The following is a 24,804-nucleotide window of genomic DNA, read 5'->3' as shown; positions in this document are numbered from 1 at the left end:
AGATGTGATCTGTATTGGGTCCAAGGACCAGTGGTGGTTCTAGAAGTGGGCCTGTAGCCTGGTCCCCCGATGTGCCCCCCCCCCCACCCCCACTCAAAGACCAAACCCCCTGAAGTATGTAATTTCTGTGCCATTTGGGCTATCAAACAGAATTGTAAAAATTTGTTTTCAAAACAGATTTCTGAATACGACCCCATCTGCCATTGGTGAGTCCCACCCCCAACTTACGATATTAGTTGTGTATCGTTGTTGGGTCGGGTCTAAGCAGGTCGGCTAAAACAAACAGAGCAATTCTCATAGCGCAAAAGAAACACTGATTTTACAGTTTTCGTATCTTAACACAGAAAAAGTTATATACTTCTGCTTTTAGTCATTCTTTACTGTCAATCTCCACTTTCACTTTCACATTCTTCTTCTTTTGTTTTTGCCAATTTAAATTCTTCGTGCATACTGCCACCTACTGGTCAGGGAGAAGATATATGTTAAAAACTGACTTAAATATTGAAATTGGACTACATTCATGAGAGTTTTATGCTTTTCCTGGAGTTCTATAAAGCCTTTGATACAGTCAAACATCAGTTAATTTATTCTGCCCTTAAGTTTTGGTAATTAATCATTAAAGTTATTATAACATCATATACGAATGGAAGTTGTTCGATTAGACTGCGAACTGGCTCTTCCCTGGTATTAGACAGGAAAGCCCTATTTCTCCATATTTATTTTTTACTTTGCTTGCAATTAAATGCAGATTTTATTAAACAGAGTACTTTAAAAGCAATTACAGTTGAAGGTAGAGGAGTCATCACTAGCCAATTAGCAGATGATACCACTCTTTTTCTAAAAGATGCGGGTGAAATATAGCTGTAAATATAATCCATACATTCTCCAAAGCCTCAGTACTTTCACTAATATCAATAAATGAGAATTAATGGCTCTTAAAAACTGTAATCTTTCATCAATTTGTGGAATTCCCAGGGGCGTAGATTCCAGGTAACCCCACCCCCCAATAATAAAAGCAACAAGTACAACCCCCTTTAGTATATAACTATTACTAAGTCCCTGAGTCAACTTTTTAACAAAAAAGGGCTTTTGTTGAATTAATCTGAATTCTTATCAAAATGTTTAATTCATAATCTCTTATTGCTTTAATTAATAAGAGTAATAATCAATTTATTTGGGCCTTTTTTCAGAAAGTTACCATGTCTATTCCAGCTGTGGTAACCTTTTGGAATTGTCGAGTTGATGGTCTTATTTGGAAGACAATTTGGAATTTACCCCATGAATATCTATTTACAAACAAAATTAGAACAATGTCCTTTAAGATAATTCTTCAATATTACCTCACCTTGAAAGTAAATTTAACGGTGAAATAATATCTTATGCATTTTGTGGATTGCATTCAGAAACATTTTATTTTTATCTTTGATTTGTCCTTAGTGTGTTTTTCGTCAAACTTCTGCTCATTTGTTAAATATTATATTATGTCTAATTTCCAACTTTGCTTTGAAAATGGTTTGTTTGGTTTGTGTAATTATGACATGTAAATTACATTATTTGATTAAAATACATTTTAAGTAAATGTATTAGCCCAAACATAAAGCTAAGTATGGAAAGCACAAACCACTATTCACAATATAAACACTATTATAAGTTCGCTAATACTTGAAAACAGTACTGAACTTGAAAAATAAAGCTGTGAAATGTCAACATAAGTAACTATTTCAATGTCTTCATTTAATTTATCCCTGGATGTTGTTTCTTTTTTAATGTTTTCTTTTTATGATATTGTTGTTGTTACTGCTGAAAAAAATAATACTATAAAATTAAATAAAAAGGATGACAACAGCAACGAGTACTGGGATATGTAGTTTTGTGACGCTTTGGTCAACGCTCCCCCTGCAGCTGGTAAACTATATTTCCCACAATCCCTTTACATCCTCAGTCCTCATCGACGCGGAAGGTGAGTACATGTGTTCTGTACGGACAGAAGGAGTTGTCAATTCCGCGGAGGCGAACACTATTTCTTAATAGATATATTTAAGAATGATATGTTGTTTATGTGAATGAATAGTGTTGTTTGTTGGCTTTTCAAACTTATCGTTTCAGCGTGTTGGATTATTGCAAACAAAAAAGCCTTCGTTGTTACAATCTCATACAGTTAGTGGTTCTGCGCATGTGATGCTTTGCTATGTTTCCGCAGCGTTTATCATTAATTTACTCAGGCAGTACACGTTTTATGTAATACATCACCTAAATTCTGACTTAGAATTGTTAACAATATTGCAGCCTCATATGTTTTCAGTTTTTCCATGACAAGATTGTATAGCAAGACTGAAACTGTGGTAATGAAACATTAGTTTACAAAGGTGATGAGTCATGTTGAAAATGCTGTGGTATAAAACATATAGTTTAAACGTTATATCAACGCTTATTTCACCCCTGCAGAAAGAAGCCTACTGTATTACAAGACTTAAACCAATACTGTATTGTATACTTTTATATGACACTGGTGTGATAGAATCACTTACCAGGCTTGTTTGTGCCCCAAGTTATTATTCAATCTTTCGACTCCTGTCATGCCCTGGTAAAGTTGGCAAACAAGGTAACAGTCAATGTATACCAGAAATGGGCATTATTATCCACTAAGTACTGTTTACATGGAGCACACTTCAAAAGGAAAGACATTGGTAACACCGATAACTAGAAGTGTATCTGCCCATCAAAGTAGTCCCACTGCTAAAAAGACAATTGAGACAACTTCACAAATCAAATACAATTTTTGTATGGGACAATTGTGCTTAAGTGCTTTAACAAATATATGAGCAGCACATTTCTGCTTTAAATTCCTCTGGAATACCTTGTCACAGAGACTTCCATTGTAAGTCATTACTGTAAGCATGATTTATTTTCTGTGGTAATCAAATGTTTGCCACAAATGCTATTGATTTTAACTTGTACTGAACCTGGAACACTTTTAAATAACAGCCAACGGTTCAAGTATATCAAGGTTTGAGAGTGGGAGCAGAAGGTTGAGCAGGGTGTCCAGCTGCATTTTTCATTAGAGTTACTTGATAAAATGTATTTTAATTAACTGTGTCTCAGTGGTGCTGTTGAGAGATGTCACATGGCTCCTGCTTTTAATGTCTACCATCTGTGTAGATACCCTGAGAATATAAATGGAGTGAAATTAACCCCAAAATCTCTCTCATCTCACACTGATCTCCACTTCACTGATCTCCGAATCGTTTTTCCACTATTGAGTTTTCTTGCCACAATTTGATGAAAGCATGATGTCCATTGTTTAATTGCAATACAATTAAAGGGATAGTTTACCCCAAAATCTCAATTCTGTCACCATTTGCCTACCTTCATATCATTCCAAACCCAAATAATGTTCTTATGGGGAATCCAAAAATAAGGAATTATAAAAACTGACGGTCTTCATTTTCGATGCAGTTACAAATGGAGAGTTATGGATGCAAAAGCACCATGAAAGTTGTCCATATGATGCTATTTCCCCAAGTCTTCTGAAGTCACATGATAGCATTATATGAGAAACCAAATAACGAATATGGGTGAACTTGTTACAGTGTTTACCGGAAAACCTATTTATTAAACATGTCTCCATAATGAATAATTTGATTCAATGAAGCTATCTAATATATATTAAAACAAACAATTAAAAAAGATTAGGTTATATACATAAGCGGTTAGCAAGTCCCCATTGACTTTCATTGGAAAATATGGGAAAAAAGCAGCATCAACATTCATCAAACTCTCTTTTGTGTTCCATTGTGCTCCAAATTTCTCTTGTGTTCCATGTTCTTTTTGGGTGAACTGACCCTTTAAACTTTAGACTGAACTTTAAACTTATAGACCCATTAAGATCAATTAAATGGCTGGCAATTTATAAATTGTCCCAATGTGACAGTACACTGTTAGCAAACTGGGACATTGTCAAGATAGCATCAAAACACTTTTGTAAAGTGGTGAATACAAAATTGGCCTTGGCAATAGTATATGATCATATGTTGCTTTTGTAAATGTAGACATGCACAATATTTTCCTGCTATTCTTTTCTGCTTGCGCTTGACATTTATTTAGCTGAATTTTAAATAATTATTTATCCTTTTTTTTTTTTTTTTTTGTAATAAATAAAAATATAGAAAATAATAAGAACTGGTAAGGGAAATCCATCTCCCAGTCCAGATCATGCTAATGCAAATGAGCAGATTAAGTATATAAAGTGGTGAAATCGGGTCTTGGTGCTCCTTGACCTCCTTACGGTAGAAGTACGTGGTGATTTGCAGACAGATATGCATAATGCAGGAGTGCTGTTATCAATTATGCACCATTCATTCATGCCACAGCAATACCTAATTGATTTGATTTTGTTTGCTTCATGTATAATTGAACAGGCACAGATCCTGTGTGTGGTGCTTTGTCATGTGGGATGCAACTTTGAGCTAGGCTATATTGTCCATCATCAATTATATAAATGTGACCTAGGAATTATACTGTGTGAAAATGGGTGATGATTTTAGGTCAGTTTCAGACACTCAAAAAGATACAGACTCAAACCTGCACCATGAGGACTGGGACTGAAAATGTAAGAAGCACATGTGCTAACTGCGGCACCATAGCTTCAACAGCTGCTGGCTCTTTTGACTTTATTAAGTAACTCTGCTGCCTTTCTGTTTTGAATCTGTTTGTTCACTGAAGTTCCTCTGTTGTACGAACCCACGAGGCTGTAGAGCTTTGTTTGCAGCTCCACACCTTCTTAAGTCAGGCTCTTTTTACACTCCTTTTGCAGCGTTTCCTCAAGTCAGCCTTTATTTCAGCTGATAAGGGGTGTTCTTTCCCTTGCCCTTTAAAGGTGAAAGGCTCTGCACAGTCAGTCTTAGTCTTTCCATGGGAGATGGGGGGCACATTTAGGAAAGCAAAAAGAGGAGAGTTTGTTATCGATGACGGAGCGTACACACTCTTGAAGGTCTGATTTTGTTACTGTTTTCTCGGGGGTCAAGAACGCTCATCTGGATCAGAACAGCTTCTGTGACAGCGTGGCCCTGGCCAGCGGATTTATTCTCAGCATAGATGTCAAAGGTCAGACTGAGTAGAACGGAGGGCAGGCAAAGTCATACCAGAATTTCAAATCCACTCTTCTCAAACTTTTTTTTTACAGTTACGTGACACCTCGCATCTCTGGGCTTATTTCGGCCTTTTAGGATTAGAGAGAGTGCATGTGCGAAAGAGTCTTTTTTCTTTTCAGTTTCCAGTTATTGGAACTGTTTTTAGTGGTGTTTGTAAAGGCAAGCATCCCTGTAACTATTGCTAATAGTTAAGGTTATGGCTTGTTGAGAAGAGCTGTGCTATTCATTTTCTAAATGAAATGAAAAAAATCTACTTTTATTTTTTAAATAATAATCTACTTTATTTAAATGTATTTATTTGTTTTCCTTTCCATTGCTTGCACTGTCAACTACAATCTAACAGCTAATCACACGCATTTTATCAACCCACATTTAACCCTTTCACACGAATGATCAAACCGGTGTGATTACGCTAGGCTTATCTCAGAGGTGTGCGATCAAACCGGCGTGATCTGCATTCATGCTGCTGTTTACTAGCAAAGGGACTACAGCAGTTTTCAAAATGAATCGGCTGCTCAAATAGTCTTTTCAACTTCACAATATCTTTATTTTTTATGTTACAAACAATAAAATAATTACAAAATGAAAGATTAAAGTCATTACTGTTGTAGCTTACTGTTTTGATGCAGCTATGCGGCCATGTTTTCTGATGACAAACAAAGAATGTATAAACTAGTCAGTCCACTTAAAACCTTTTGTCATGAAAATTATGGAAAACATTTTCCTAATCCATGAAGGATATTAATTAAATAAGTGCCATGAGATATCTTACCAGTCTCTATGATAGCACATTTAAACCTCCATTCTGTCCATCATTCATTCTTACCACTTCTGGTGCAAAAACTGAAAGTGCTAGGTTTTGAGAACCATCTATGCTTGACAAACTCAGATTCCCATACTGCATTGCAATGAAAACAACATAGCTGCGTGCATACCTGGCAATCACATTCATGATCGAATCTTATCTATCATAATCATTATAAACATCGAATAATCATATGTTTTATAATGTACAGTGTCTCTGCTGTGAAGTTAAATGTGATTTTATTATTATAATTTTTTTTAAGTACATCATATATTAAAGAACTCTCAATGGAGGATTAGTCAACACAGGAAAAACTCATTATTAAAAACATTATTAATAATCTAAATTAATTTAAGTTTTTTTTTCTACATGACAAAGCATTTGTCTCATAAGCGTATTAGTTACCTAAGCAAAGGCAGCACAGGAACTAGCATTCAATGGCTATGTTTACATGCAACCAAATAAATTGTTAATAAGCCAACTGATAGCTAAATCAGATTGAAAAGCCTTCATGTAAACATCTCAATTGGGAAAAATTATGCGATTGAGCTAGATCCAAATGAATTTACTGTCCGATATAAAGGGGTGGTGTATACCTATTATAATCCACTAATAGAAGAATATTAGCCATGTAAATGTTTGAATCTGATCTACTTAATCAATTGGATTCTAAAATACCTTGTGCTTATGCGCAGAGCAGTGTGTATGTTAACCTAATTTATAAAAAGCAATGACAAAATGGCAACATTAAGGGTATTGGGGCTTGCGCTGAATATACTGCAGGGCTCATATGTTCTTTAATGGCATCACATACAACAAAAAATAACTTGATAGGGACTCTTAAGGAGCAGATACGGCTATACAGTGTTCTGTATTCTATTGCAGGTACGCAACTTCACTCACTTCCAGACATCATAACCATAATTTTTAAAACATTTGTAGTTTTCGGTAGTCAATATGATATGAGAGGTTGACTGATATATCAGTTTTGCTTTTTAATGTACACCGATAACAGATTTGTGGAACTATCGATAGTTTCTCCCAATTGCATCCAATGCTGGAGTGGTTGGGAAGGGTCCGCTGTCGTTATACAGTATAAGAGTTGCCTCTAGAGGCGAAATAAAAATGGTCACTTCACTGATGCCTTTGGTGTTTGTTTTGCATGGAGCGTAACACTTCAGATGTGGATTTAAAACATCAACAACGAAAAAGTATGTATACAGTACACTACAGTACACATTGTCATATCATTGTAAATATACATTTGTTGACTAGATGCTGCATTAGTATAGAACAGCAGTATGTTGAGATGCTGCTAACCTCAAGCGGTTAGAACAATGTGATAAAAATACGTGCAAGTCCTACCCAAATTTTTAAATGTCATGATTGTTAGCATCTATTTGCATTAGTTTATAACCAGCTGGTCAAGTTTTCCGCATTCGTTAGCCAGCTAGAAAAATATTGCATATTTAAAGCTAGAAATGTGAGAAAGCAAATTAATATCTTCATGCAGCTGAGAGAAACATAATCAAATCAGAAACGCAACTGATTTCAGTTAAATTTCTTTATCCTCACTGTAATGCTATGACTTCAGATTGATCTCAATCTTGCACTAAAAAAGGGTAGACACAACGCAACAAATACCGTTTAACAGAAAGCAGGTGTATCAATTTGCATTTTAAGTTCTTTTTAAGTAGTCACATTATCTAAAAACAGCGTTCATGGATGAGATGCTGAATAAACAAAAACAAAGAGAAACAAAGACGTTCGTCTAGTGAGCGTTTACATAGAAAAACGAATGGTTGGTTGCAAAAGCGTTAGGTGTGAACAGCTCCTTACAGTTGGTGGAGGTCTTTGGCAGTTGCGTCTTGCTCTCTTGTAAGCGTTACGCAGATTAAGCAATGAGTTGTTTAAATGCTTTTTTCAGGAAAGATGTTCAACCTGGAAATGTGTGTCTCGAGATCCTCGCATTCAGTTCCAGTCTGTTGTGTTCCGTCTGTTTGAACAGCCCCTGGCCTGGGCTCATAGTCTGAGCTGCTTCTCTACCGAGTTCAGCTTAATACCACTTCTATCTGTCAATATTTCTACTCTACATACAAGTGTACTGAATAAAAAACAATGTGGTATTTCTCTGTTATTATGAATCTTGAGTCTGGAGTAGTAGGAATCAGTGTAAGTGTAACACCATGTGAACTGTTGAGGTGTTTTCCCCTCTCCTTTTACTCTTGACTTAACATTTGAGAATATGGATAGACTAAAATTTTATTTTTTTTATACGCATTAGTTGAAAATGAAATGCTCTTTTAAGAGCCAGGATAGGCGAATGTTCTACGCAATAATATAATGGTTCTGAATGGTTTACGTATTTGTTGCGCCCACTTGTGGTGTACGGAAAAAAACGTCAATTTAAAAGTCAGCTGACTTAAAAATTTTAATATTAGTTCAGAAACATATTTATTTCATTTTCAAAAGTTCAATACATTTTATGGTTCAGTCAGTACTGTTTATTTTTGTAATAAAGTTCAGCACTACTTTACTTTGAAGGTTCTTTTTTCATTCAGTATCAATTTTAACTGTCGGTTGATTAATTGGATATCGGCAGGTACTGCCCAACTTGGTTATCAGTAAAATCCACTATTGATTGACCTCTAAATGATAGATTAGTAAAGTAAATTTTATGTTTTACATGAGATAACACAGATTGAACACAGTAAGTGGCCTAAACATCCTCCTCAAAACATATGTATGTTACTTTTATTTCCACAGTTAAGTTCAGATAAGACTGAATTAAAAAAAGTTATTAATACCTATGTTTTAGACATATTGATATCATACAATATTTAAAACTCTTCTTCTGGCAGTTATTTAACCCAAGCACCCCTTCTCTTGCTGTTTTAAACAACTTTTTTCTTGATTGATTAAATAAATGATTTTGTTGCCTTGCTCGCGGTAGCTTTCTCCGATTTATAATTTTTTTTCCCCGCTAATTCAGAATGTGACGATTGATGTTCTACGCATGTGCAGAAGTTTTGTTCGGAATACGTGTATAGCACATGTGAATGAATATTTGTGTCCAATTGCAAAGTTTTGGGTACATTAAACAGTATATTCAGAATCTGCAATCGGATGAAATTTATTCAGATTGATGAAAATTTTTGCATTTAAACATACATAATGAGACTGTGTACTGTGAATATATGAAACTCAAAATGCTATGCTCGTGGCTTGCTTTCGTTTTGAAAGCGGAAGTTGGCTCCTTTCCCGCTGTACTCCTTATGCGACTCCTGCGGGACCGCAAGAGGGAGGCATGTGAGGCCAGAATGCAGAGTATAGGGTTCATGAGTAAGACTTGACATATTATATATATATATGTATTAGACACAGAGACTACAAGAGTGCACATTTTATTAAATCCCAGATGCAATTTATTGTGCTGCTCCAATCTCAATCAATAATTACCAGAAGAAAAAAAAAGTGGTACATAAAGCAGGACTTTTCATTATACAGAAGCCCGAAATACACATGGGACACTCCCAGTTGTGAGCTCACTGACGGCTGATTCACTGAGAAATTGAATCTGATTCAAACTGCTAACCTGAGCCCCGAGTTCAGACCCTCAGTTCTTTTCGGGTGAATCATGAAAAAGATTCGGTCACAAAGACACATTGGTAGTGTGTGCTCTATACATGTATTTAATAACTCACAACATGATATCTGACAAAACCGCATATGAACTCATGCAACCTGACTGTTGCCAGTGGCTACTAGATTTTAAATTATAGCTGCAATAAATTATTTTTGGTCACATTTGCGACCATTTTAGTTGCAGTCTGGAGCCCTGAATGTATAGTCAGGACAATAATAACGTGAAAAATTACTAATTTTCAGAACTTCTTAAACTACTTCAAAGTGTTCTCATCAAAAAATCCTCCACGTGCAGCAATGTACAGCTTTGCAGATCCTTGGCATTCTAACTGTCAGTTTGTCCAGATACTCAGGTGACATTTTACCCCACACTTCCTGTAGCACTTGCCATCGATGTCTTGTCGGGCGCTTCTCATGCACCTTACAGTCTAGTTGATCCCACAAAATCTCAATAGTTGGGTATCTCAACATGTTAATTCGCATGTGAGGAATCTTAGTGTCATTATAGATTTTGACTTGGGCTTAGTCCGACAAATAAATTCAGTTGTCAAAAATAGTTTCTATCAGTTACGAATGATTTCTAAATTTAAATCCGCTTTATCTTTTCAAGACCTGGAGACTGTTATTCATGCTTTTATCACCTCTCGATTGAATTATTGTAATTCTCTTTATTTTGGTCTTCCTCAATCCTCTCTTTTCCGTCTTCAATTAGTTCAAAATGCTGCAGCCAGATTTTTGAAATCATCTAAAAAAAGGGATCATATTACATCAATCCTGGCCTCTCAGCACTGGCTTCCTGTTTATTTTAGGATTAAATTTAAAATACTGTTGTTTGTTTTTAAAGCTCTTAATAACCAGGCCCCATCATGTATTAGGGATTTAATACAGCCATACTTACCAACTAGGTCTTTAAGATCTGCAGACAAAATGTTAATGCATATTCCTCGGTCACGTTGTATACGCAAGGGTGATATAGCATTTGCAGTTGCTGCCCCTAGGCTATGGAATCAGCTACCACTTGACATTAGACAAGCTTCATCGCTGTCTATTTTTAAGCTTAGGCTTAAAACGCATTTATATTCTCTAGCGTTTTGCAGTATTAAATGAGATTGTCTTGCCGTTTTTTTTTTTTTTTTTTTAATTATGTTTTATTTTAATGTATTGTAGATTCATCTATACAGCACGTCGGTCAGCTTTGCTGTGTTTGAGTGTGCTTTAGAAATAAATTTTACTTACTTACTAAAATCTCAATGGTGTTAAGATCCATAACACTGTATTCCAGTGATCTAATGATTGTCCAGTTTCTTTGCCACTCTAACATTTTCTTTTTGTTTTTCTGTTTCGAAAGTGTCTTTTTCTTTGCAATTCTTCCCATAAGGCCTGCACTCCTGAGTCTTCTCTTTACTGTTGTACATGAAACTGGTGTTGAGTGGGTAGAATTCAATGAAGCTGTCAGTTGAGGACATGTGAGGCATCTATTTCTCAAACTAGTGACTGATGTACTTACCCTCTTGTTTAGGTGTACATCTGGCCTTCCACATCTCTTTCTGTCCTTGTTAGAGTTAGTCACCCATTGTCTTTGAAGACTGTAATGTAAACCTTTGTATGAAGTCTTCCTGTATAATATAATATAAATATATATATATATATATACATATATACATATATACATACATACACAGTATCTCACAAAAGTGAGTACACCCCTCACATTTTTGTAAATATTTGATTATATCTTTTCATGTGACAACACTGAAGAAATGACACTACTACAGTGTAAAGTAGTGAGTTTACAGCTTGTATAACAGTGTAAATTTGCTGTCCCCTCAAAATACCTCAACATACAGCTAGGGTTGCAGCGGTATACCGGTTTCACGGTATACCGCGGTTTGAAAATGGACGGTTATCATACCATGTGCATTTGCTTATCTACGGTATTGAGAAAAAAAATGCAACTGGATGGAGAATCTCACATGCACATCCGCATTTCCTTTCCTTCTCGACTGTCTGTCAGACCCATCAACTTGCGTCACACACACAAACATGCAGTAGAGAGAAGCGAGGGGCTCTGACATGATTGTGTGTGAGTTTAAGCAGTGTTTCTCAACTGGTCTATTTGGACTGGGTCGCGGACAGCAGGGAAAGAACAATGCCATGGTTCTCCCATTGAAGATATTTTGGCTGCCGCCCAAGTGATCGACTATTTAGGACTGCCGAGGCAGATTTAATGATAATCTCGCAAACAGCTAATGACTTCTCATCTGCATTTTCGCACAAGTGTAACGATCTCACGATCATGATCTGTTCTCCTCTCTGGCGCGCGTGCAAGGAGTGCAGACCTCAAAACTGATGTGACCAATTTAAATTCTAGTGAGACTTTTCTAGTTTAAAGTGTTATGGAGATTGTCAATTCGAACCTCTCAAACATTAGCAGCCCTGACATGCCAAACAGCACTGAGGAGGAAAAGACCAACACTGTGCTATGCGCCAAAATAAATAAATAAATTAAACACCGTCACCTTTACAAATTTGTTTCAGGATTTTACATAAGTAAAAGAAACTGTTATATTTTGACCAAATGTTATAGTTTCATATGAAATAATCTAAAGGTAAAATCTATTAGACCTCATTTTATATCAACAGTGGCAGTTGTAGTTAACGTTTAAAGATGTGTTTCAGCTAGTATTTATTTTTCATAAATTCTGTAATTTATTATTATATTACTATTATTTAAGACTAGCACAGTGACATAACCATGATAATGAGGAGCCTTTCTTTCTCAGTAATATGTGTATAAATATTTAATATTAGGTAACCAATGGGATAATAATGGGCCCATATAACTAAAAAAAAGGGGAGAGAAAACTTCCTGTAGATTTTGACATCAACAACAAAAATAATGTCACTTGATGCATGTCCTTGTACTGGAAAACCATGAACAAAACTATGCAACAAAAGGAAATGCAACCTAGGATACATTAAATACAGGTTATGTTTAATCTATGGCAGGTCAACAATTGATTTCCTATGTAAAATCTGTCCTGAAGCAAAACCAGTTGAGAAGCACTGAGTTAAAGGTACAGACAGGAGCAGTCTGGCCTCATTGTCGCGCACCTACAGTATATGTTAATAATCATAGGACATTCTCACACAGCTGATGTTATTTTTCATTTAGTAGTTAATTTAACATGTAAACTAACATGTTATAGTTACATGCTATTTTGATCATGTTTATAATTTATTTTTATAATTCTGTATAATTTTCAGAAGGGAGACTTTTTTTACATTTCAATAAAATAAATGGTTTCAAGTTTCAATTATAATAAAGTGTTTGCTCAAAAATAAATAAATAAATAAATAAAATAACCCTTCTGTTTTCACTGATAATAGTAATTGTGTAATACCGTGTACCGTGAAACTGTGATATTTTCTGAGACTGTTATCATACCATGAAAATCTCATACCGTTGCAACCCTACACACAGCCATTAATGTCTAAACTGCTTGCAACAAAAGTGAGTACAACCTTGAGTGAAAATGTCCAAATTGGGCCCAAAGTGTCTATTTTGTGTGGCCACCATTATCTTCCAGCACTGCTTTAACCCTCTTTGGCATGGAGTTCACCAGAGCTTCACAGGTTGCCACTGGAGTCCTCTTCCACTCCTCCATGACGACATCATGGAGCTTGTGGATGTTAGAGACCTTGTGCTCCTCCACCTTCCGTTTGAGGATGCCCCACAGATGCTCAATAGGGTTTAGGTCTGGAGACATGCTTGGCCAGTCCATCACCTTCACCCTCAGCTTCTTTAGCAAGGCAGTGGTCGCTCTTGGAGGTGTGTTTTGGGATCGTTATCATGCTGGAATACTGCCCTGCGGCCCAGTCTCTGAAGGGAGGGGATCATGCTCTGCTTCTGTATATCACAGTACATGTTGGCATTCATGATTCCCTCAATGAACTGTAGCTCCCCATTGCCGGCAGCACTCATGCAGCCCCAGACCATGACACTCCCACCACCATGCTTGACTGTAGACATGACACACTTGTCTTTGTACTCCTCACCTGGTTGCCACCACACACGCTTGACACCATCTGAACCAAATAAGTTTATCTTGGTCTCATCAGACCACAGGACATGGTTCCAGTAATCCATGTCCTTAGTCTGCTTGTCTTCAGCAAACTGTTTACGGGCTTTCTCGTGCATCATCTTTAGAAGAGGCTTCCTTCTGGGACAACAGCCATGCAGACCAATTTGATGCAGTGTGTGGCGTACGGTCTGAGCACTGACAGGCTGACCCCCCCACCCCTTCAACCTCTGCAGCAATGCTGGCAGCATTCGTACGTCTATTTCCCAAAGACAACCTCTGGATATGACGCTGAGCACGTGCACTCAGCTTCTTTGGTCGACCATGGCGAGGCCTGTTCTGAGTGGAACCTGTCCTGTTAAACCGCTGTATGGTCTTGGCCACCATGCTGCAGCTCAGTGTCAGGGTCTTGGCAATCTTCTTATAGCCTAGGCCATCTTTATGTAGAACAACAATTCTTTTTTTCAGATCCTCAGAGAGTACTTTGCCATGAGGTGCCATGTTGAACTTCCAGTGACCAGTATGAGGGAGTGTGAGAGTGATGACACCAAATTTAACACACCTGCTCTCCATTCACACCTGAGACCTTGTAACACTAATGAGTCACATGACACCGGGGAGGGAAAATGGCTAATTGGGCCCAATTTGGACATTTTCACTTGGGGGCGTACTCACTTTTGTTGCCAGCGGTTTAGATGGCTGTGTGTTGAGTTATTTTGAGGGGACAGCAAATTTACACTGTTATACAAGCTGTACACTTACTACTTTACATTGTAGCAAAGTGTCATTTCTTCAGTGTTGTCACGTGAAAAGATATAATCAAATATTTACAAAAATGTGAGGGGTGTACTCACTTTTGTGAGATACTGTGTAGGCTATATTATATATTAGATATTAAACCGATGTCTGTGTTAAAATGTTGTTAAAAAAGGTCTGTAATTAAAAGGTCTGTGATCTTCATAGTAAGGATTGTTTTTCATTCTATAAATGTATTTAAAAAAACTACCATCTGATTTATCGGTTCTCGGCCTTTCCCACCTCCTTAGTTATAGGTATTGGTAAAATCCACTATTGGTCGACCTTTAGACACTATCACACGAGGCCTCTGATTCTGAGAACTGGTCACACTCAGTCAAGGAGCAGCTAGTATTTTGCACTGTTTTCAGAATGTTCAAAAAACATAATCTTTCTCATACTGTACATTGCTGCTCCCCTCTCTTCATCCTCTGGCTGAAACGCTCTGATTTAGTTCCTGGCTCCTTAAAGCCCCCCTTTCCATAAAGCACAGTCTGCCCTGATTGGTTAGCTGGCCTAGTCTGTTGTGATGGTTCAACCGCGTAGAGTGTGTAATAGGGTTCAAAACAGTGTTCCGATGAATGCAAACTTTAATACAGTGAAAAAGTCACTCTAGTAGCATAACATAAATATATGACCCTTTATGCTTTGAAGAGCTAATGTGTGCTTCTAAATCAATTGCACCTTTATTTGCAACTGACACATAAGTGCCAGCTTTACATTTCATATTTTCTGCTTCCCACGGATCTCGACCTGGACGAAAGCATGGGACATTTTTTGTGCATATCTTCTGTAAATTTTCACTTTCGTTTGGGCATTGTTTCCAATCAGCTGTCATTTGCTGCTACTGTGAAGCAACTGTTTGATGCCGAACACAACAGCGGAGAGATTGACAGGCAGGAATTTGACCAATAGTGGATGCAAGCCTCTTATAATTGACCAATTGGTGTGCGAGAAGGCGGGTCTTATATTAGCAATGCAAATATGCGCTCGCACACAATGAAGTATAAGACCAGATGCACCTCATAATCCAACTAAAGCCGAATCCCGGACATTTTCGCAAATTTAGAAATCCCGGCCGGACGTTTTTTAGGTCCGAAAAATAGGACATGTCCGGGAAAAAGAGGATGTATGGTCACCCTAAGCAACATTAACCCAACTCATCCTTGCCTCGGCTATACCTACCTTTGTTTGAGGCAGGCCAATGTAGCCCCTAGGCGGGCAGTATGCAAATGTGTTACATAGTGATGTAGATACTTTACGTAAGAAATCGCTGGACTACAAACCAGCCATTTCGTGTAGTTCTTGAGCACTGTTGTGTGTGTGGGAGAGAATAACTCCCTTTTGCATGGACTTTGTGTTTTGTAACTTTGCAGCCATTTTACATGCACAAAGAGCTATGTTACATACTAAAGGAAAGGTAAAATCCCAAAAAGCATAATAGGGCCTCTTTTTAAATTGATTTCCTTTATCAGTGTAAGGTCATACACCACTTAAAAGAATAGGTCACCCAAAAATTTTAATTCTCTTATCATTTACTCACTCTCATGCCATACCAGATGCGAATCAGGGGTGGACTGGCCATCGGGAGAACCGGGACTTTTCGAGGCCGAATGGGTAAGCTGATAAGCTGAAATGGGCCGCTGCGGTATGCAGAACGGGCCATAAGATGGCACTGCGATATGTAGAAGGGAGCAGCGATATGCAGAAAAGGACAGCACCAGTTTCTATGTAAAATCCTGGACCGATTTCTATTCCCAGTCCACCCCTGATGTGAAGGACTTTTTCTTCTGCAGAACACGAATTAAGATTTTTAGAATAATATTTCAGCTCTGTAGGCCCATGCAATGTGTGAATGGGTGCTCCAAAAGGCACATAAAGGCAGCATAAAAGTAATACATAAAACTACAGTTGTTAAATACATATCTTCAGAAGTGATGGCTAAGTGTGGGTGAAATAAATTCTTCTCCCTGCCCAGTAGGGGGGTGTAGGCATGAAGAAAATGAATCACCAAAAACACAAGAGGTGTGAAAGTGAATTTAAAATGCAGATTGTGGGTGTGTTCTATTCCGAAAGGCTCATCCCTATGGCCTAATCCCTTTTGAGGGTTTTGTTGGGAGTAACAGTTGGGTCCCCAATATGAATATTGAGGAATAAAAACTTTGCAATCAATTGAGAGAGAGTTTACCAATTGTTTTTTGCAGTTCCAATTTACATCACTAGTCAATGGGATCCAGTGGTTCAGTAATACAGAAGAAAAAGAAGGAAACCTACTTTCAAAAACATTCACAAGCAATTATCCAAGTCCAATAAACAAATGCATAGTGCATTTATTAAATAAAATGCCACTTTGTATTATTATTTTATTTAAACTCCTTTAGAATAACGAATCCAGTGAATTTACATTAACACAAGCATTAACCAGTTTCAAACAAAAAGCCAGGGGTATAAAATCATTTTTAAAAGTTCATTATAATTATCAAAAGCTTTTAAAGATTATGAAGATGAAGGGATGTCACAAGTTTTTGTTCATAGAAACAAATTGCAGTTGCAGCTAGTTTAATTTACACTTGGCAAACCTCCATATTTGTGACGTACTGTATGCTCCTGATCTGGTCCTCTTCACAGTGAAGTGTCTATCTGTTGAACCCTACGGAAACGCCCATTTTGGAGGGCCCTTTGCAGCAGCTATTTATGAGCCCTTCGGTTTGGAATGACCCTTCAACAACATGGCCACAATAGTTTCCCCTTTGAAGTGCCCTTCGGGGCCTAATTTATCCCATTTGTAATGCAGGGTGACTGAGCAGATAAGATCATTTAGAGTAAAAAAAGGACTTAAATATTGATCTGTTCCTCACCCACACCTATCAAATCGCATTTAAAGATATGGATTTAAGCACTGGAGTCATACGGATATTTGTACGCTGACCTATGTGATTTTTGGAGCTTCACAATTTTGGCACCCATTCAGTTGTATTGTATGGACCAAAAGAGCTGAGAAATTCTTCTAAAAATCTTCATTTGTGTTCTGCTGAAGAAAGAAATTCATACACATCTGGGATGGCATAAGGGTGAGAAAATGATAAGAGAATTTTCATTTTTGGGATAACTATTCCTTTTAAGAATAAACACATTGACACTGGTAGATGTTTGCCCTTCACCCCGATTTCTCATCACACGTAAACGCCTTAACTGGCTTATCCAATGTATGCATGTATTGTGAGCATGCCTCTACAGTTTGAAGAAAAAGCAGAGAATGTAAATGCAGTTTTATTGCTTTGTCTGATTTTTTTAAATGAGCAGATGTTTTGGAGTTATTGGTGTGTTGGTGTGCATGTAAATGAGCTCTTTTAAGTGTGAAAAGCCTTACTGTCTGTTAATAGCTCATTGTGTTCGTTGTTGTGATGCCAAGCCGAGTGTAAGGCTAAGTGAATGGCAGTGAGTGGCAAAGCTACAAAGACAACCAGCTCCATCTTTGCTGCAGTGCTCCTGCAGATCTACTTTAAAACGGCTAAATACATAGAGTTATGGACTAATTTGGCCCTGTGAAAAAAAACAGAAAACTTTCTCAAATCTAAAAACTCCCCTTTCATATTCACTAGTTTATTTAATTTACCTTCCTAAACTGTCCAGCGTGCATCACGGGAGATTTTTATTCATTTAAATATGTTGTTCGATAGGATTCGATAGGATTATGCAGTGGAAATGACATTTTAAATGACATTCCTGTTTAGAATAAAATGACTTACCCTATAATAGTTTAGGGATGCCACAACTGTGGAACCATTGGAAGTCTTTTTCACAAAATAAATATTAAAATGGTTTATTTAATTCTTTCTAAATTGCCATAGTGTTAAAAAAATTATGTAATTGAATAGTTTTATGATGGATTTTGTTATTTTATTGCTTGATTGCAAGTCGGTCTGGGACAAGGATCAAACAAAATCTGTACTTAAGACATATGTGAAAATTAGCAAAAATAAACAATTCAAATCTGTTATTTTTATTAAAAATCAACACCTGGGACATAAAAGTGCCCTAGATAAAGAAACACCCATATATTTTAAGAGAGAAAAAGAGAGACCGTGAATAGTGGTGTTGATCTGATGGTCATGGTGAAAAGGATTTCAAGGTCTTGAGGGACTTGTGGATATACTGGAAAAAGATGGACCAATCTTTGGATGTCCTCTTGCCAGGGGACATGAAAGAATCAGCCAATCCTTTTAAGTGGACACAATGACTGTGCCTTTCCTCCATGTGTGTAATATCACTGTTTATCTCCTAATGTGAAACAACTGGATTGTATTGTGACTTTTTGACCTATTGTGTTGTATTTCTTCATTGCACCGTTTTTGCTTGTCCCTGATCTTTGTGTTCCATCTGAAATTAAGTTCTTGTGGAGATGGCAGATTTTGTGACGTTCATTAATTGAGTGGTTTGCTGTTCTAATCCATAGCACATATCTGTTTTAGTTATTTTAAATGTCTATTTGATATAACCTTGATTTGCGAACAAAGAGATTCCAATCTTTGTGTATTGGCTATAGGCTAATAGAAATCTCACCAAATTACAAAACACAATTTGCAGAACTACCATGCAAACTAAGAAATAAATCCAACTTCTGTGTTATTTCCTAGTGTTTAATACCACACCACAAAACAGAATGCTGTGACCTTGTGCACATATCTTTGCCCACTCTAAATCTTCTCACCACAATTGTACAGAGTGGTTATCTGAGTTACTGTAGACTTTGTCAGTTCGAACCAGTCTGGCCATTCTCTTTTGACATCTCTCATCAACAAGGCATTTCCATCTGCAGAACTGCTGCTCATTGGATGTTTTATGTTTTTGGCACCATTCTGAGTAAACTCTAGAGGCTGTTGTGCGTGAAAATCCCAGGAGATCAGCAGTTACAGAAATACTCAAACCAGCACGTTTGGCACCAACAATCATCTGTGTGATTTATCTATTCAGCCAATCATGTGGCAGCAGTGCAGTGCATAATATCAAGCAGATACAGGTCAGGAGCTTCAGTTAATGTTCACATCAACCATCGGGATGGGGGAAAAATGTGATCTCCGTGATTTGGAGCGTGGCATGATGGTTGGCGCAGATGGGCTGGTTTGAGTATTTCTATAACTGCTGATCTCATGGTGCCTGTAAACAACAACAACAACAACAACAAAAAAACATCCAGTGAGCACAGTTCTGTGGATGGAAACCCTTTGTTGATGAGAAAGGTCAACTGAGAATGGTCAGGCCGTTTCGAGCTGACAAAGACTACAGTAACTCAGATAATCACTCTGTACAATCGTAGTGAGCAGAATAGGATCTCAGAATGCACAACATGTAGAACCTTGAGGCGGATGGGCTACAACAGCAGAAGGCCACGTCAGGAACTGTATTAGGATTCAAACCATAGTGTTCCTAATAAAGTGTTCAGTGAATGCATAAGACATTATAAATTATTCAACCTCTAATCAGCTAGTTGGTTGTTTGATGAGTAGTTAACCATTCAACCATTGTGACCCAGCTTCTATCTTTTATTATGCACTTGGCCTAAAATAATGAGCCATTCGAGACCATGCATCACAGTGATTTTAGAGTGATTTTTAGTGATTTATGCTTTAATAAAGCATTTGCAACCATGTTAAATTTAGTAATACCATTATGTATAATAGACAATTGTTCCTTCATAGTTATATAGCATTAAAGAATGTGTGGCCACAGGTATATAAAAAAAAAACATATTTATTTGTGTATATATATATATATATATATATATATATATATATATATATATATATATATATATATATATATATATTGCCCAATTCCACTACTTAGTATGTCCTTGCGGTGCGCAGTTACTCACCTCTATCCGGGTGGTGGAGGATAATTCTCAGTTGCCTCTGCTTCTGAGACAGTCAATCCGCACTTCTTATCATGTGGTTCATTGTGCACGACACTGGGGAGACTCTGCATGTGGAGGCTCATGCTACCCTTCATGATCCACGCACTAATTACCACCCGCCCCATCGAGTGAGAGAACCACTAATTGCGACCACGAGGTGGTGACCCCATGTGACTCTATCCTCCCTAGCAACCGGGCCAATTTTGTTGCTTAGGAGACCTGGCTGGAGTCATTCAGCACAGCCTGGATTCAAACTTGCTACTCCAGGGGTGGTAGTCAGTGTCAATACTCGCTGAGCTACCCAGGCCCCCTTCAACTATGGATTTGTACGAATTTTACAATTGCTTTGAACATGGCTTATCCAATGAGACATTAGTGTCAGAATTATTTTTAATGCTCTTTTTGGCAGACTGTTCCATTGTCATATTTGTGCTGTATCCCTTGCAGCTGGTGCCAGTGTCATGCCACAGTGAGCAATGACAGGAAGTATCAGCCCCAGTAAATGCCACTTTACTTTATCATGTCAAGACTGTATAACCGCAGGCAATAAATGCAGCAGACCCTGCCTAATTACATTCCTTAGCATGCATTCATTACTTATTTGATAATGGAAAAAAATACTAATTATATTAATAATATATAAAGTGAAATGTAATGCAAATATGAGCCGATCAAATTAGGCCGTAATGCAGCGTTGTGTTGAGTAAAAAATGTTACTCTTAGTTTTCCGCCTGAGTGATTGAATAACTCTTTTAGAGGGAACATGGGCAGAGTTTGTGTGTATGTTATGCTGGGTGTGTTGATGATTATATGACAGGACAGCTCTCTCCATTAGAGCACTCGCATTCGCCCCCCCACACACAGTTACTGTCAACCAGTTAATGAGTGGAGCTGTTTTGAAGTTTCGATTAGTTTGCCTTTATTTTAAAAGATTGTGTCAGGCAAAGAGAGACGGAGACTGCCTCAGGAATAGGAAACCAATGTGAAAGCTTTTGGTACATAATGTATCTTAAGGCAGTGAAAATGGGACAATTTGAACAAAAATCTAGATTTTACCACCCAAGGGCTTTTATATCTAATCATTGTTTTGTGGAGACCCTAGGGCTGAACGACTTGGACCAAAAATCTTAACGCGGTTATTTTGAAATATATTGCTACATGATTATTAACATTGAAATTAAAATAGTGTTTCATTTTGACCAAAATGAAGTCATGGGCAAAAATGCTGCCTATAAAAAATACTGTTGTGTTCAAGAAAGTGTTCACACTTGAATCCTCTTAAAAACAACTAGATTAAATAGATAATATAGTGAAAAATAAAGGTGGGAACATCAAGTTCACAGTGTATCGGTTCACTGTGTACCTGTTTTAATTTTTTTAGTGTTTATACGTTTCTTCTTATAATTTGACATCACAGCTTTTAAAAGCGGCGCAAGACACATGATAATGGTCAAAGCCGTTCGTCTAGTGCTTGTTTATGTTGAAAAACATTTAAATCCAGATAAGCACATAAAGGTGTTCTGTGTTTTGTCTTGATTTTGTAATAAATATCCATTTATTTTTTACCAAATATTTTTCCTTTGGTTATTTTTGTGGTCTTTTTTTGTGATACCACACACAGACATACAGTATCTCAGTCTTTTATTTATTTAAACAATTTAACAATTAAAAACAACATTTTACGACATATTCAAGTGCTGAATTTTGTACAGGAATCTAGTCCACATAGTCTAACATTTCAGTATTTATGAGCTACTAATTCTGTGTTGAATGTTGTGGGATATTCCTATTTGATATCTCAGACTTCCGAACGTAAAGGCTTTCTGTTATCCGATGCTCAGTAGCACATGACAAAGAAACAAAATGCTAATGCTACAATATGTTTTGCTGGTGTCCGAATATGAGAGAACATAATTTGCCATGTTCTACACACCTGTCTCTGAAAACATTTGCAAAACATATTATGTAGGGAGTTTGCGTTTTGATGCCTTTTATTTGGTTTGTACAAAATCATATACCAACATCTCGGTGAAATCAGAGTTGAAGATTTCCACAAATTGGCTAAATTGCACTTCACAAGAGTGAAGTTGGGCAGTGTGACTTTCTGATTTAAAAGGAAGTAAGCGTAAACCCTTTTTCAGGGCAAAAAGGAAAAGCGGGTAGGACATCATTGAATAGTTAACTTCATTGTCTTGTCAAAGAAATTGCATTTGCATAGATTTGAAAGTGCAGACTGTACTTTAAGAATGACTATATAGTTGACCCATTGATTTACCATTTATAATAATAAAAATCCTTCAACTGAAAGATATATATAATCTTTCAGATACTGTATCCTCTTAATATCCATAATAGTGTCACACTATACGGTAGGAAAAACCTCCACACCTCTCTAAAGCCCAGAGTTCTTCACAAAAGCTTCTCTGTCATCCACAAAGTCCCTTGAATATAACACAACTTATCTTATTCTTGCCAAACTTTGATTAAGGCCGTTCTTCGTCTTGTTGGAATTTTTTAATGTTCTAATCCTTTCTTTTGAAGTTAGCCTCAACTCAAGCGCTATGTCAAAATCTTCTGAAATATGCGGTGGTGCCATTTATGAGGTCATCGCTTTCTCTGTGTTCAATTTTATCTTAGTCTCTCATTGTCAGTTCAAATAAGAAGCAGAGCTTAATGCATCTGAAAGCTTACAGTACAGTTGATAATGTACCTTTTTAAGCAGCAAGAGTGGAATTATTTAACAAATTATGACAATATATTTAACCAACCAAAGGCCTTGGAGCTTAAATTGTTGTCTGGCGCATGTCCTTTCTATATTTTAGCTATTTTTTTCATAAAACAGGGTTTTTCTATTCACGTTCTATTCTATTCATTAAATATTTGTCATCAACTCTTGAGCCAAAAAGAAAGCTTTTGAAACTCCTTTTCCATGAAATGGGAAATTATTGTTGTCTTACACTGCTTTATATGGAAAGCTTTGTCATTTAGTTTCATTTGCCTGTAAATAGTAGGGATGTGCAAAAGTAAAAAAAAAAATGTAATCGACTAGTTGGTAGGTTGTCTTAAGAAGTAATCAACTAGTCTATTATAAAGGTGGCATTTTTTTTATATTATTAAATTTTTTTGATGATAATATACTTTCTCCTTTTCCAGCTTAAAGGTGCACTCAGTAATTTTAGCGACAATGACCCCAAGCACGCAGCCAAGACAACGGAAGAGTGGCTTAGGGACAGGTCTGTGAATGTCCTTGTCTCTCCTTAAAAAAAAATATAGAAGTTATAGTGAGGCACTTACAATTGAATGGTTGTTGGTGTATAAAGACAGAAATGGGAAGCTTATAAAAGCACTTGCAATAATTCTTCTGTTAAAACTCATGTAATATTTGAGCTGTAAAGTTGTTTAAATCGTCATTTTTACAGTGTGTGTATGTATGTATGTATGTATGTATGTGTGTATATATATGTATATGTATATACACATACATATACATATACGCACATATGCACAATACCACTTTCTCTCTTACGATTCCGATATCGGAAATCTCAGTATTGGCCGATATCGATTCGACACAACTGTTGTTTGTTTGCATAATCAGTTTAGAATATCTTTACATTATTGTGTGGAACTAATTGGGAGTACTCTTTAATATGTAAAGAAACACAAACCTCTAACTACACATTATATCAATATAAATATATAGCTTATTAAGAAACACTTTATTGTTAACTAGTAAACTGGATAATGTAGCAACAAAATTAACAGTAATTCCAGTAAAAGTCATCAGTAGAAAAGAATACGTTTGTTTTTCATTTTGAAATAATAATAATTATGTATATATATATATATATATATATATATATATATATATATATATATATATATATATATATATGTCAATCATGCACCTATAACTTTTAAACCCTCACACTTTTATTTTGACATTCTGAACTCTCCAGGAAGTCCTGTATGTGTCTGTTTGTAGGCAAGTTCACAGAAGTTTAATTCGCTTATTCAAATTCTGGTAAAATAAAAAATAAATAAACAAGAGTGTGTTAACAGAGCAGCGCCATTCTCTGACGTGCTGGAGCTGCGTGTGCATTTAATATATTTACTTATTAAACACAGCCTTTTTTGATTCACAGCGCTATCGTACATCTTCAAGTGGATTTGAATAAAATGCACAAGTCATATGAACTGCTTTAATGGTGTTTTTATGGTTCTTTTATGTCATTTTTTGAGCTTGACCGTAACTATCATGACTAACACAACATCGGATTTGGATCGGGCTTGTTGGTACCCGATTCATCTAAAAGCTTCAGTATCGGAGCTGATTAACTTCCATTGCAAGCGCCTCACTGTAAACCAAATTGTGGTAATCAATATTATGCCACAAATGCTGTCAATTTAGCT

At 36.7% G+C, this 24,804-nt stretch overlaps 1 protein-coding gene across 1 annotated transcript in view; it reads left to right on the top strand.

Annotated features, from left to right (window-relative positions):
- Positions 1-1,949: 1,949 nt before the first annotated feature.
- fhit (fragile histidine triad diadenosine triphosphatase) overlaps positions 1,950-24,804 on the top strand; it is a 411,185-nt gene continuing 388,330 nt past the window's right edge. Inside the window, exon 1 of the mRNA XM_052100889.1 lies at positions 1,950-1,960. The gene's annotated coding sequence lies outside the window, so the exon portion shown is untranslated. The remainder of the gene's footprint in view (positions 1,961-24,804) is intronic.

The sequence above is a fragment of the Xyrauchen texanus genome, chromosome 32 (assembly GCF_025860055.1).
Source record: "Xyrauchen texanus isolate HMW12.3.18 chromosome 32, RBS_HiC_50CHRs, whole genome shotgun sequence".
Lineage (NCBI taxonomy): Eukaryota > Metazoa > Chordata > Actinopteri > Cypriniformes > Catostomidae > Xyrauchen > Xyrauchen texanus.
The sequence above is the reverse complement of the archived record's forward strand: the minus strand, read 5'-3'. Positions and strand labels throughout refer to the sequence as shown.